Consider the following 12804-nt stretch of genomic DNA (forward strand, 5'->3'; position numbering starts at 1 on the left):
GGGTGGGACTAGGAATGAATGGGGGCTACCCTCCAATATTCCAGGCCAGGATAAGAATGTCATTGGTGGTTACCGCATTGGAAAACTTCTATTGAAACATTATGGGGAGGGGATATACTGTGTGTGCATGTGTGTGGTGGTGGTGGGGGGAGGTCAGGGGGAGAAGGTGTAAAAGGCCCTCAAAATTAGGGAATTCTTGTATTCCGCCAACAGTGGTGGCAGAAGGGGAGAAGAGGAAAGGGGCTTTAGCATTACCTCCCTGCCTGATAATTGGAGCTGTGGAGAAAGAAGAATTTTGTTCTACACAAAGAAAGCTTAAATGAGTGTAATTCTTTGAGTAGCAGACTGGGGAGGGTTGAGCTGAAGTGGGTCCTTTTCGCAATGGTATATGTTTGGAAGGTGAATGTTTGGGCGGAATTGGTGGAAGGCCATTTTGGTTGAAGATGAGGTTTGTAGCCTGAGTGAAGAACCTTATTTGGACACCCAGCTGTGGCAGCTGAGGCCTTCAGTGGCCATTTTAGGATGGCTGAGAAGCAATGCCACTATGATTGCTGATATAGTGACCTGGAGAGTGGCTGGATTTCAAAAGGTTGGGGTATTGGATTGGGCAGATATGCAGGAAAAATTCAGAGTGAGTCATTTTATTTCATTTCATTAGGTACATACGTCATCTCCCAGAAGAATGAGGAGTCAGAGATCAAGATCCTTGCTTTATGTTGAATAATGTGAGCTCTATGCTTAATAAGTTAACAATTATTCATGATTTTGATAAGGATGAAGCCCATGACTTCTGTATGGCTGAGTTGTTTATATCCAACGTGATGTGCAGGAGGTCACCTATCCTTAAACTAGGCCTAGCTCATTGTATCACTTTGATATGTGAAGCATAAACAGTATTAGCATGAATTCAGAGATCACCCCTTTGCACTACAAAGTCCCTGTATGAGCTAACAAATTTCTCATGCTGCAACACTGAAAGTTCATACTTCAGATGAAGAGGAACAACTGGGACATAGATGAGCTAGGTTCAATTCCTACTCTACAACAGAATTCCCCCATGACCTTAGCTTAGTCACTTCATCTTCTTGTGCCTCAATTCTCAAAATATAAAATGGCGTTAAAGAAACTTCCTTCCTCACACTCTTTGTCTGATTGTTTAGATTGTAAACTTTTCTGGGCACAGACTGTTTCTTAAAGTGTATATGTTCATCACCTAAAACAACTGGACTCTGATCTCAGTTGCAGCATTGTACATGTTCCCACATTAAATTAGCTGTGATTAGCAAAAGTGTTTATAGGAGAGGAATCTGCTGGCAAGGGAATTCCACCTATGTGTCTCTATGTTTTGGAATTCTTTCCTTGCTGCTCATCTCAAATTACTTGACTCTGATGACTGAGGGCACGTCTTCACTACCCGCCGGATCGGCGGGTAGCAATCGGTCTATCGGGGATCGACTTATCGCGTCTAGTGAAGACGCGATAAAATCGATCCCTGATGGCTCTGCCATCGACTCCGGAAATCCACCGCGGCAAGAGGCGGTAGTGGAGTCGACTGCGGCGCGGCAGCGGTCGACTTGCCGCCATCCTTACAGCCAGGTAAGTCGACCTAAAATACGCCACTTCAGCTACGCTATTCACATAGCTGAAGTTGCGTATCTTAGGTCGACCCCCCACTGTAGTGTAGACCTAGCCTCAGTCTGCATAGTTCATTGATATGTGTAGATTACTGAAGAGATTTGGGGGTTCTCAATAGTGGCATTTATTTTATTTATTAAGGGCATTAGTGTGTTGCAGGAGCTAGGTTAGTTTTGTTGGTATGGATGATGTTTTGGGACATAGAAAGGCTTTTGGTTGCTATTCTTTTGTGAATTTGATTGTATTTCTGATCTCTTGTTAGGATGCCTACCGCCTGGAACAGGCATTATTGTTCAGTCCATATAGGGAAATCAAAATATAGTTGACCTTCATATTTGTTTACTAAGAAAATAATAAGCAATTGTATAAATAATTATCTAGGATTTGCATTCCCACTGCCTGACAACGTGCATTCTCATTTACCACTGTGCAAAGTATGTATAAAATGGTATTAAATCAGAATGGAAGTATTTTAGACACACATCACACAGGTGAAAATAAATGACAACATAAGGTGCCAGGTACTTATATTTTTTATTTCGCTGCATGATTTAATAGTATAATGTATCTTATCTCACTCGGTGGGACAACTCATGTGAGTAAATATTTACTCACACAGGGTCAGATCCTAAACATACAGACTGGTTTAATGGAACTAGCAACAACTGACAAGTGCAGCAATTTCACATATAACTCATTTAAAAGATGACAACAAAGAACTACTCAATATCTGACTTGAGTCAACTACTACACAGACAGCATATAAATTCACATCCATGCCTAGACCCAGGGGATTCTTGGAGCAAAGGAACAGGTTTTAGGGTAGCAGTCATATCAGGAATGTTTCACTGGATTCTCATTGTAAGACAGTAAATATAAATGGCCCTCAATGGAAAGCTATGAAAGTATAATTACTCATGGTAACTCATGCCCTAAGAGTACTACATTGCTAGTGCACCATTTTAAGTGCCAAGCATCTGCCCCTTAGTTGTGCTTTTATCATTCAAAAATTAGATCTGAAAACTGGCTGCTCAGAGAATTTGTGTGTATGTGTGTGTGTGTGGGGGGGGGGAGTGCACATGCACATGCAGTTAATCACAGAAAGGCAATTTATGCTTTAAGTTGCTATTACACGTACAGTTTGGCAAAGCAAAAGACAGCCAAAGACCTATTAGCATGACTGCCGATTTGAAAATTACATTTGCAAAAATATTTTTAAAGGTGCAGACCTCATATTATTATAATGAGTGTGTTCCCAAGAGGCTCACTCAGATGTATTAAAATACATTTCTAGATTACTGTTCTATTGTGTTAAAATGTAACTCCATCATAAGAAGAAAAAAGATAAAATAGTACAGCGGGTTAATGTACTAGGACTTGACAGTCCAAAAAAATTGGAAGATCTGAATAACTCCTTTGCAATGTAGCTGCACAGGCACTACCTGATTCAACAACCTAAATGGCACAATGTCGGAGCCATGAGAGCTAGAATTAATCCTTGGGTGGTGCCACCTGCAGTTTCTTGCATTCCAAATGCAAAATACGGTTATTGGGCACTGGATTTAAGTTTTTTAAAAGGACAAAGGTGAGTTTTGTTTTCTGTGGACAGGCTGTTTCTTCACAAAGAAAGGCTGTCTGTGGTGCATGTTGCCTTCAGAAGGCAAAGAGGCATTATTTCCCCACTTAGGTAAGACCAACACATTGTTTTTTGTTTGTTTTGTTTTATTGTAGTTTAAACTTGGTCCATTTGAAGATGGACCACTGAGACAGTTTCCACATTTATGTTTATTCCTTCCAGAAGAGTTACAGTCTGGACTAAAAAATTCAATCGAGAGGTTGAAGTTCACACCTAAATTGCCAGTTAATCTGAATATAATGATCAATAATGTGAAAAACAATATAAAATTTACTTCTTGTGGCTGTTTTGAATAGATTGGCCTACTATGTTTCCAACAGTTAAAACACATTACTCAATATAGTGAAAATTAGTGACCCTGAAAGCCTGGACAATTTACAATTAGCTATACTGTAAATTACTTTACACTAACTCAGTGTTTCTCAAGCTGGGGTCACCGCTTGTGCAGGGAAAGACCCTGGTGGGCCAGGCCGGTTTGTTTACCTGCCCCATCTGCAGGTCTGGCTGATCGCGGCTCCCACTGGCCGCGGTTCGCTGCTGCAGGCCGACAGGGGCTTCTGGAAGTGGCAGCCAGTAAGTTCTTCAGCCCGCGCCGCTTCCAGCAGCTCCCATTGGCCTGGAGCAGCAAACCGCAGCCAGTGGGAGCCATGATTGGCCGGACTTGCGGACGGGGCAGGTAAACAAATCGGCCCGGCCCGCCAGGGGCTTTCCCTACACAAGCGGCGACCCCAGTTTGAGAAACACTGCACTAACTGAAACGTTGAAGAATGTAATTTGATATAAATATTTTTAAATTAACATTTTATAAATTCAGGAAAACAATGTTTCTTTTGTATGATTAAATAATGTAATATCTACTATCTGAATAGTTAAAAATATGCTAATATTTCATAATTATTTCCTACTCTAAATATAGGGAAATGGTATGATATTTCAGTTACTTTGACTGTTGGAAATATTAAGTTTCTAATGACAGCTACTGCAGTTAAATCTATTTGTCCATCCATTTATACCACATTTATCAGTCCAATATCCAAGTGCATTATTTGCACTTTTTTCAATCTATGCTTAAATGAAAAAAAATATCAGTGGAGCATAAGTTATGATGTGATTGTTAATTCTTAAAAATCATTTTAGAAAACAGCTTTTGTTAACTGAAAAATACATATAACAAAAAATAGTAACTTCCCTCTCTGACCATGCAAGAGGTTCAATTTGTTATTTGTATGACATCATAAAAGTTAACATGATACAAATGCTTCCACAGTCATAGACAATATTGTCATTCTTGTCACATAAGAAAAAAGGATCACACAGACCTTTAAGTAATCATTAACAAAGTTGGGTCAAGCGGAGTGCCCCAAGGGTCGGTCCTGGGTCCGGTTTTGTTCAATATCTTCATTAATGATCTGGAGGATGGCATGGACTGCACCCTCAACAAGTTTGCAGATGACACTAAACTGGGAGGAGTGGTAGATACACTGGAGGGCAGGGATAGGATACAGAGGGACCTAGACAAATTAGAGGATTGGGTCAAAAGAAATTTGATGAGGTTCAACAAGGACAAGTGCAGAGTCCTGCACTTAGGATGGAAGAATCCCATGCACTGCTACAGACTAGGGGCTGAGTGGCTAGGCAGCAGTTCTGCAGAAACGGACCTAGGTGTTACAGTGGATGAGAAGCTGGATATGGGTCAATAGTGTGCCCTTGTTGACAAGAAGGCTAAAAGCATTTTGGGCTGTATAAGTAGGGGCGTTGCCAGCAGATTAAGGGATGTGATCATTCCCCTCTATTCAACATTGGTGAGGCCTCATCTGGAGTAGTGTGTCCAGTTTTGGGCCCCACACTACAAGAAGGATGTGGAAAAATTGGAAAGAGTCCAGCGGAGGGCAACAAAAATGATGAGGAGGCTGGAGCACATGACTTATGAGGAGAGGCTGAGGGAACTGGGATTGTTTAGTCTGCAGAAGAGAAGAATGAGGAGGGGATGTGATAGCTGCCCTCAACTACCTGAGAGGGGTTCCAAAGAGGATGGATCTAGACTGTTCTCAGTGGTAGCAGATGACAGAACAAGGAATAATGGTTTCAAGTTGCAGTGGGGGATGTTTAGGTTGGCTATTAGGAAAAACTTTTTCACTAGGAGGGTGGTGAAGCACTGGAATGGGTTACCCAGGGAGGTGGTGGAATCTCCTTCCTTAAAGGTTTTTAAGGTCAGGCTTGACAAAGTCCTGGCTGGGATGATTTAGTTGGGGATTGGTCCTGCTTCAAGCAGGGGGCTGGACTAGATGACGCCTGAGGTCCCTTCCAACCCTGATATTCTATGATTCTAAATCTGTCCAGGTCTTAATTCATCCCCAGTGTACTTAAAAGTATAGAGTTTTCCAGGGCTGAATTTGGCTCCAGTATTTAAAATGTAAGTGAAGCTCCTTTTAAAAATTGCTGGGCTGCTTCTGTCCTGCTCTGCTCCCCTTCTTGCTTATATGGGGCAAATGGAGTAAAGACTAGACATTTCCACCTAACAGGTGCAGGGGACATCACATGGCATGTCAGGGAGGAGAGGTGTCATGATCTAAGTGTGCACTATATTGTACGTATCTTCAGCTGGCATGAAGGCTTTTTTTACCTGCTCCTGGTCCCCGCAAAAAGGAGGGTTGCTCATTGTCTCAAAGACATTTAAACCAAATGAATGTCAAACAGAGGCAGCACTGGGGGGCAGTTAAAAATCTCAGAGAAAAACAGGAGAGCAAAATGTTGTTGTAATGCAGAAAGAATTAAATGGAAAGTGTTATGAGTTATTCTTCTTATCCCAAAGAAATAAGAGATACTATCCATTGTTGATGTGATTGTGGTTGGTGGCTAAATGTACATCAGTGAAGAAATGAATGACGTAATATTTATTATTAGCTGCTTCAGACTAAGCTGCCACTTGTCACCTTTCCTAGATGGAAATCTTCAATGATTTGGATTGGCTCTTAGCAATATCCTTCTTTATACAGAGAAAATTAGTTTCCTCTAAAGCATTGTCCAAATCATAAAGAATAGCACTACAATGATTTGCATAGAAGTGGATTTTTTTACCTTAAAAAAAATCTACTGAAGCAACAGATGCATAAGTGCACGTTAGGATGAATGTATTATGAGCATGGAATAATCATTATACTCCTCACAATTGCTATCAATTTCCTTCTGCTCATGCAGCACACACCTGTGGCTTATTGGCAATGCTCTGGGTTGCACTTTTTAAATGTTTACAGTCTATTTAGAGGTCTGTTGTGTTCCTTTTTCTTTTTTCTTTGGAGGGGAAGGGAGAACAAGTTTTTTGTGTACATCTCTTTTGGTCACAGATTTTATCTAATTGCCGGAAAGAGAAAAAAATACATAGGAAATTATACTGTAATGAATCAATACATGAAAAGAACGTATACTTCAGTTTTCTATTTTTTTTTTTGTATTTGTAACACTGTATTTTGTTTTGTATCTCTAACGCTGTCCTTGAGAGACTTCTATACATGGTGTGTTTTTCTGCCTACTTCTTTTTGAGCTGGATATTACATATCTGTCTGTAGCCCACAGAAAACAATATCGTGAAGAAATGACTTCACAAACTGTGTGTATTCTCTCTGCTGGACAAGATTTTTTCATTAAACACATCAGTCACAATTTGCTGCAGCAATTCCAACATATCATCTTGAATCATAGAATCATAGAATATCAGGGTTGGAAGGGACCTCAGGAGGTCATCTAGTCCAACCCCCTGCTCAAAGTAGGACCAATTTCATCCTACCCTCACTTTAACCCCTTAATGCTGGAGGTCACATTGATTTGGATTGGATCTCATAACAAGGTATTCCACACTGATGCCAAGAACAGGACAACAGAAAAATAAAGTTTTCTTGGGTGGGGGGAGGACGTGTTTTATTTATTATCAGGGAAGTTGAGCATGCAAAGTATGTACTGATGTTGGTTTGTAAGTCTTCATGAAAATATGGTCATTACTGGTTTTCAAGGATATAAATTATCATTATATCTATATAAACCATACTTGAATTTGCAGCTTAGAGTGTAAAGGTGCCCATTACTAATTCCTCAACCATCAAGTTCCCATTTTTATTTCTTTTCTGTCACCCCAACACTTTCTCTCTCTCGCTCTATCTCTCAGTTTTTCCTTTGACCTAAAAAAAATAATAAAAAAAATATTTGCAAGTCTGTCTGCTAGGCAGGGGTTTCTAGCATCTTAGGACTCCACTTTTCACCTCACACTGCACTCATTATTAAAGTTTAACATGTTTACTGAACAGATAGCATAGGAGATTTCTTTTTTAAATCCATTTTGTAACTTGCTATTCCTCTGATTAAATATGCAAATACTACACTGAGTAAGGTACACCAAATGTAATGGTTTATTCTAAAATAAATAACAAATGTTAGAGTAGCAGCAGGTAACAGGAATTTGCCCACTGGCCCAGAGTGAGAATCTTTAGATCATGTACATGCAAATTTTATATCCATGTTGTATATAAAATAATTAATAACTAATTAAAAATTCATATAACAATTCATTTTTCAATATGTTGATATTTTATATTGTTAGATTTTATTAGAGATAATTAATGTATTAATATCTTTATAATTAAACAACTTAAAAAACGTTCGGTATTCAGAAATTTAGGCCTTGATCTTGCAAATTGGTTCACACAAGTCAGGGCCCATTGAAGTCAAACTATGTTACCCAACACCTATTAGTAATAAGACTACTAATGTATCCTTCTTATGAAAACTTTCAGAAACTCCTTTACTGTCTATACATCACACACTATCTGCTCTGGCTACTTAGTGTTGCTTCAGTGCAGTTTAAACTAACCAGATAAACTGGATTTGCAATGGCTTTGTAGAATACATCTAATATCTGTATCAAATACAGAGTTTCAAAATAACTGTTATGCTCCTTTATTTTAACACACAAAGTTGAAGACAACTTTTTAGTTAATACCATTAACTGAAATATAGTCTGTATCATCTGAGTTTTTCAGTTTTCAAAGCAGAAAGAATACTACAGTTCTCTCAGTCAATATCCAAATGCATCAACCTCACCAGCAAACAGAAAAGCCTGCGCTATGAACTTTTCTAATGGCCCTATGTTAATGGTTGACTCATTCTCTTTATGTTTGCCCATTCAAGTGGGAAATTTTTTATGTGGCCAAAATGTTACAGGTATGAGCTCTAACTGTGACAACAGCCATATTGTCCTTGAAATCCTCTCTCTGTATATGGCTGAGTCCAATGGAAACTCTCACCACCTTGTAAACATAACCTCTATCATCCTCGCAGATCGAACTGGCTCAGCTCCTGGTTCAGGATGTGAAACTGATGCTGGATTGCCTGCCCTTAATGCTGGCTTTAACAACAACCATTGTCCCCACTTATGGGCACCGGTAACAGTGCTCCTGCACATGTATAGAAACAGATGATTACAATTCCATTCTTCTCTTAATTCCCTCTCTCTGGGCTTAAAACACATAGAAACAGGCAGCTTATGCATGCTTTTGCTGACCAGAGGAGGATGTTATGGGTTCCTCCTGTGGTGCTACCTGGGACTGGGATACCACTGAATCCCCCGACCCACCAGCCTGGGCTCCCTTTATGCTGTAAAGCTGTGACCGGCCTACCAAGCACCAAGTCCTCTCCCAGGATTCAGCACACATACAGGTAGGGACACACCCAGCTGCACAACGTACAGATGGCTGTGATCAGTTCTGCATGGGGAGGCTACAGCTAAGGAACTCCCCAGCTGCTCAAGTACCCCCCTTACCCCCTCCCCAGAGTGTAAACCCAAGATTATACCATCTTGCACTGCACAGAGAACTGTGCAGCATAAGCTCATGAAATTTGCCCCCTCCCTCAATGTGGAGAAGGATATGCAATAGTTTTCTGCCCCAAGTTATGACTCCCACACTCCCTGGTTTTAGACAAAGCAAAAATAAGTTGATTAACTACAGAAGATAGATTTTAAGTGATTATAAGGGATAGCAAACAGATCAAAGCAGATTACCTAGCAAACAAACAAAACACGCATACTAAGCTTAATATACTAAAGAGAATGGATATGAGTAGCAAATTCTCACACTAAATGATGATTCAAACAGGCTGCAAAAATTCTTAAGGGGCCAGTTGCACTTTCTTATAGCTTAAAAGCCCCAGGTATTCCTTTCGCAGGCTAAAAATCCCTTTTAGCCTGGGTCCAGCCCTTCCTCCCAGTTCAGTTCTTGTTCCTCAGGTGTTTCCAAGAGCCTCCTTGGGGTGGGGAGACAGTGAAGAACCACGATGATGTCACTCCCCTGCCTTAAATATGCCTTTTGCATATGGCCGGAACCCTTTGTCTCAAAGCTTAGATCCCACGCCAGTCAGAGGAAAAATACTGGTATTCCAAGATGGAGTACAGTACCAGGTGACCTGAGGCTGTTTGTAGCTTCCTCAGGAAGGCCCTCTGGTGGGAAATAAAGTTCTATTGTTTTCTCTAATGGCCCTTTCCAGCCAGCCATCTAGATTGAGTGCATTTTGTCTAGTGGGTGTTCCCCAGGTGTAAACACATTTGTAATTCAGATATATAGTCACTATTCGTAACTTCAGATACAAAAATGATACCTGCATACAAATAGGATAATCCTAGTCAGTAAATCATAGCCTTTTCAATGATAACTTACATGACTTATCTTGCATAAAATACACCATAGTTATGCCACAAGCATATCATAATAATATCTCTATGAAGAATATGGGGTGCAGTGTCACAGGGGATTTATCTGTACTGCAGATAGACTGCAAAAGCCATTCAGAACTTCAGTTGGCTGGCTATGCCTATGTTTGAGAAACACAATGAAGCTGGCTAGAGTTTTCTAGAGTGCTGCATCACCAGTGTCAGTATTGCCACAGTGCTGCTGTGATTTACTGCATTCAAATTAATTTTGAAAAGGGTCTTGAGGGCTGCTACCCCTTTTGACTCAAGCAGTTAGCCAATATTCAGGGTCTTGTTGGTTATTTCTGGTAAGAGGAGAATCTGATGATAGACTCAGGTATTTCTTAGATAAAATTCTATTATTTACAAAGAATGTACACAAAGTCCTGTTTCCCTGAACACATCAGGAATCAAATAGCAGGAGACAGTTTCTTTGCTCACTGTTTCAAGACTCTTTTTCAGGGAGCACTGTGTCCAGTAAGCTCTCCCAATTGGCTTTATCTCAGGGCCATATTACTTGTACTTCTCTTGCAGTCTGCATCTGGCTGCTACTTCCCTCAGACACACAGACTTCCACCAAACAATTCCCAGCCCATTGCATTTGCAATCAGCCCCCAGCAGAACCCCTCCACCTACACAGCTCGGCTTCTCTCCAGTCTTGCACATGGCCTGTTGATTCAGCTATCTCATGCCAAAAACGATCTTAACTGCATCTTACATTTATACTGAATGATGGTCATCTACTATGCCCTCCAACTTCAGTGAGGTTTCACTCAGCCTCTATCACTATGTAGACTAAAACTGAGTTGCATAGACTTCACATGTCACTTGATAGTATATTGGGATGGTCTTCCTGTGTAGATTCCAGAGGCCTGGAATGAGGATATAAGCGCTAGTATTTATCTCAATATGGTGAGACGCCTGACCTGGCACAATAGAACCATTACTTTTGGGTCCAAGAGTCCCAAAATCCAAATGAATTATAAAGGGTGGATTTCTCAGAGACAAAAAGGCAAGTACTAGATTAAAGGGATTGATTTACTATAGCTAAGGCTATGATTTTGTCATGGAAGTCACGGAAGTCACGGAATCTGTGACTTCTAGAGACCACCGTGACTTCAGCCTCCTGTGGCTGGGAGCTGCAAGGTCCTCCCCCCACCTACAGTGGCTAGGAAATGTGTGGTACCCCCACTGCTCCCCAAGCCACTGCAGGTGCTAGGGTTACCCTGAATCTCCGGGCGGGGGAGGAGGGGCCCTGCAGCTCCCAGCTGCTGCAGGCAGCAGGGGCCCCACAGCTCCAGCCACAGGCAACACAGGACCCTGGAGCTCTGAGCCCCCAAGAGCGGTAGGGGCCCCCAGAGCTCTGAGCCAGGCCCCCTGCGGGTGGTGAGGGGACACGGCAGCTCCCCATTTTGTCACGGATGTTTTTCGTAAAAGTCACGGACAGGTCATGAGCTTCTGTGAATTCTTCTTTATTGCCCGGGACCTGTCCGTGACTTTTACGAAAAATATCCGTGACAAAATCTTAACCTTAATTATAACTATGGAGACCAGTGACCTGTTGTTCTATCACAGTATAATCTGAGGTTTCCTGGTTACTTCTGAAATATTTCCAAGGGGACTGCATGTCAGCACCAATTTTTTTTGAACTCCTTGGTTAACAATTTCATTCCATTTTTATTTACAAAATTACAACCTGGGTTAATTTAGTGATATCCAAATTGTTTAAATTTCTTCAGGTGTTGTCATGTAAACCAGGTATAATTCCAGTGCTAATGATCTATAGAAGGTATCTAATACGTCCCTACTGAAATGTTAATGTCCCATTAAAAGTTAATCTTTTATGGTATCAGAGATTCCTGCAAACAGAAGATTGAATAATATTTGCCTTTTGAAATTATTTATTACATGCAAAAATAAGAAACTGAATATCAAATATCTATTGTTTTATATGTAGTATAATTGCATTAATCTTTTTATGTTGTAAAGAAAATTGCCAAAAAAATTGTAAAAAGAACCCCAAAACAAACAAACAAAAACAAAAAACCCAACCATACTATGAAAACTACATGGGAATACAGCAGCAAATGGGGCTAATAGGGTCTTATTATGAGCTGTTCTCCTTGGTGAAATGCCTGTTAGAGAGTTCCTTGGGGTTACTTAAATATCTGTACTGCTTAGGAGACTCCTCTGAGTGATGGCATAAGAACACTTGTCTGTGCTAGCTGATTTTAAAATAAAATCTAAAAATGTCTTTGTAAACAACCAGAACAAAAAGTATAAGTGGTTTGACTAAGATATAAAAATGAACTTCACATATTTACCTAATGTACTGTGCTAGCAAGAAGAGGACCTGTTTTGAACTCAGCTGTCTGGGTTCTGGGTCAACAAACATGGAAGTAACTGCAGACATGACATGCTCAGCATTGTAAAAAAGATGGTGCTGAACGCAGAAGACATGCAATAGTTTCTGACTTCTGTTTCAGGAAACAACACTACTATTAGCTCCTGAGGGAGTACTTCCTAGACAGAGATACAATTAGATCCTCTGAGACTGACCAATTGCAACATGGATCAGAGATCAGGGAGGAAAAGGAGTTAATAACTCTGACTAAAACTCTAAACAACAGGGTTTTAAAATGTTATTTATTTATTTATTTTTATGACAACAGTGCTAAGCTTGACTTGTATGTTATGCCAGCTGTTAAAATTGATTTTCTTAAATAACAACTGATCCTTGTAGAATTGGCTAAGCTCTTTTTGAATGTGCATGCTTCTGTTGCTCTGGACTCTGGCTTAG

At 40.4% G+C, this 12804-nt stretch overlaps 1 protein-coding gene across 1 annotated transcript in view; it reads right to left on the reverse strand.

Moving 5' to 3' along the window:
* The window catches only part of LOC112112035 (dystrophin), a 1981667-nt gene that overhangs the window by 544730 nt on the left and 1424133 nt on the right, over window positions 1-12804 (reverse strand). The gene's annotated exons all lie outside the window — the stretch shown is intronic.

This window comes from Terrapene carolina, unplaced genomic scaffold (genome assembly GCF_002925995.2).
Source record: "Terrapene carolina triunguis isolate 2854851 unplaced genomic scaffold, T_m_triunguis-2.0 Scaffold23, whole genome shotgun sequence".
Lineage (NCBI taxonomy): Eukaryota > Metazoa > Chordata > Testudines > Emydidae > Terrapene > Terrapene triunguis.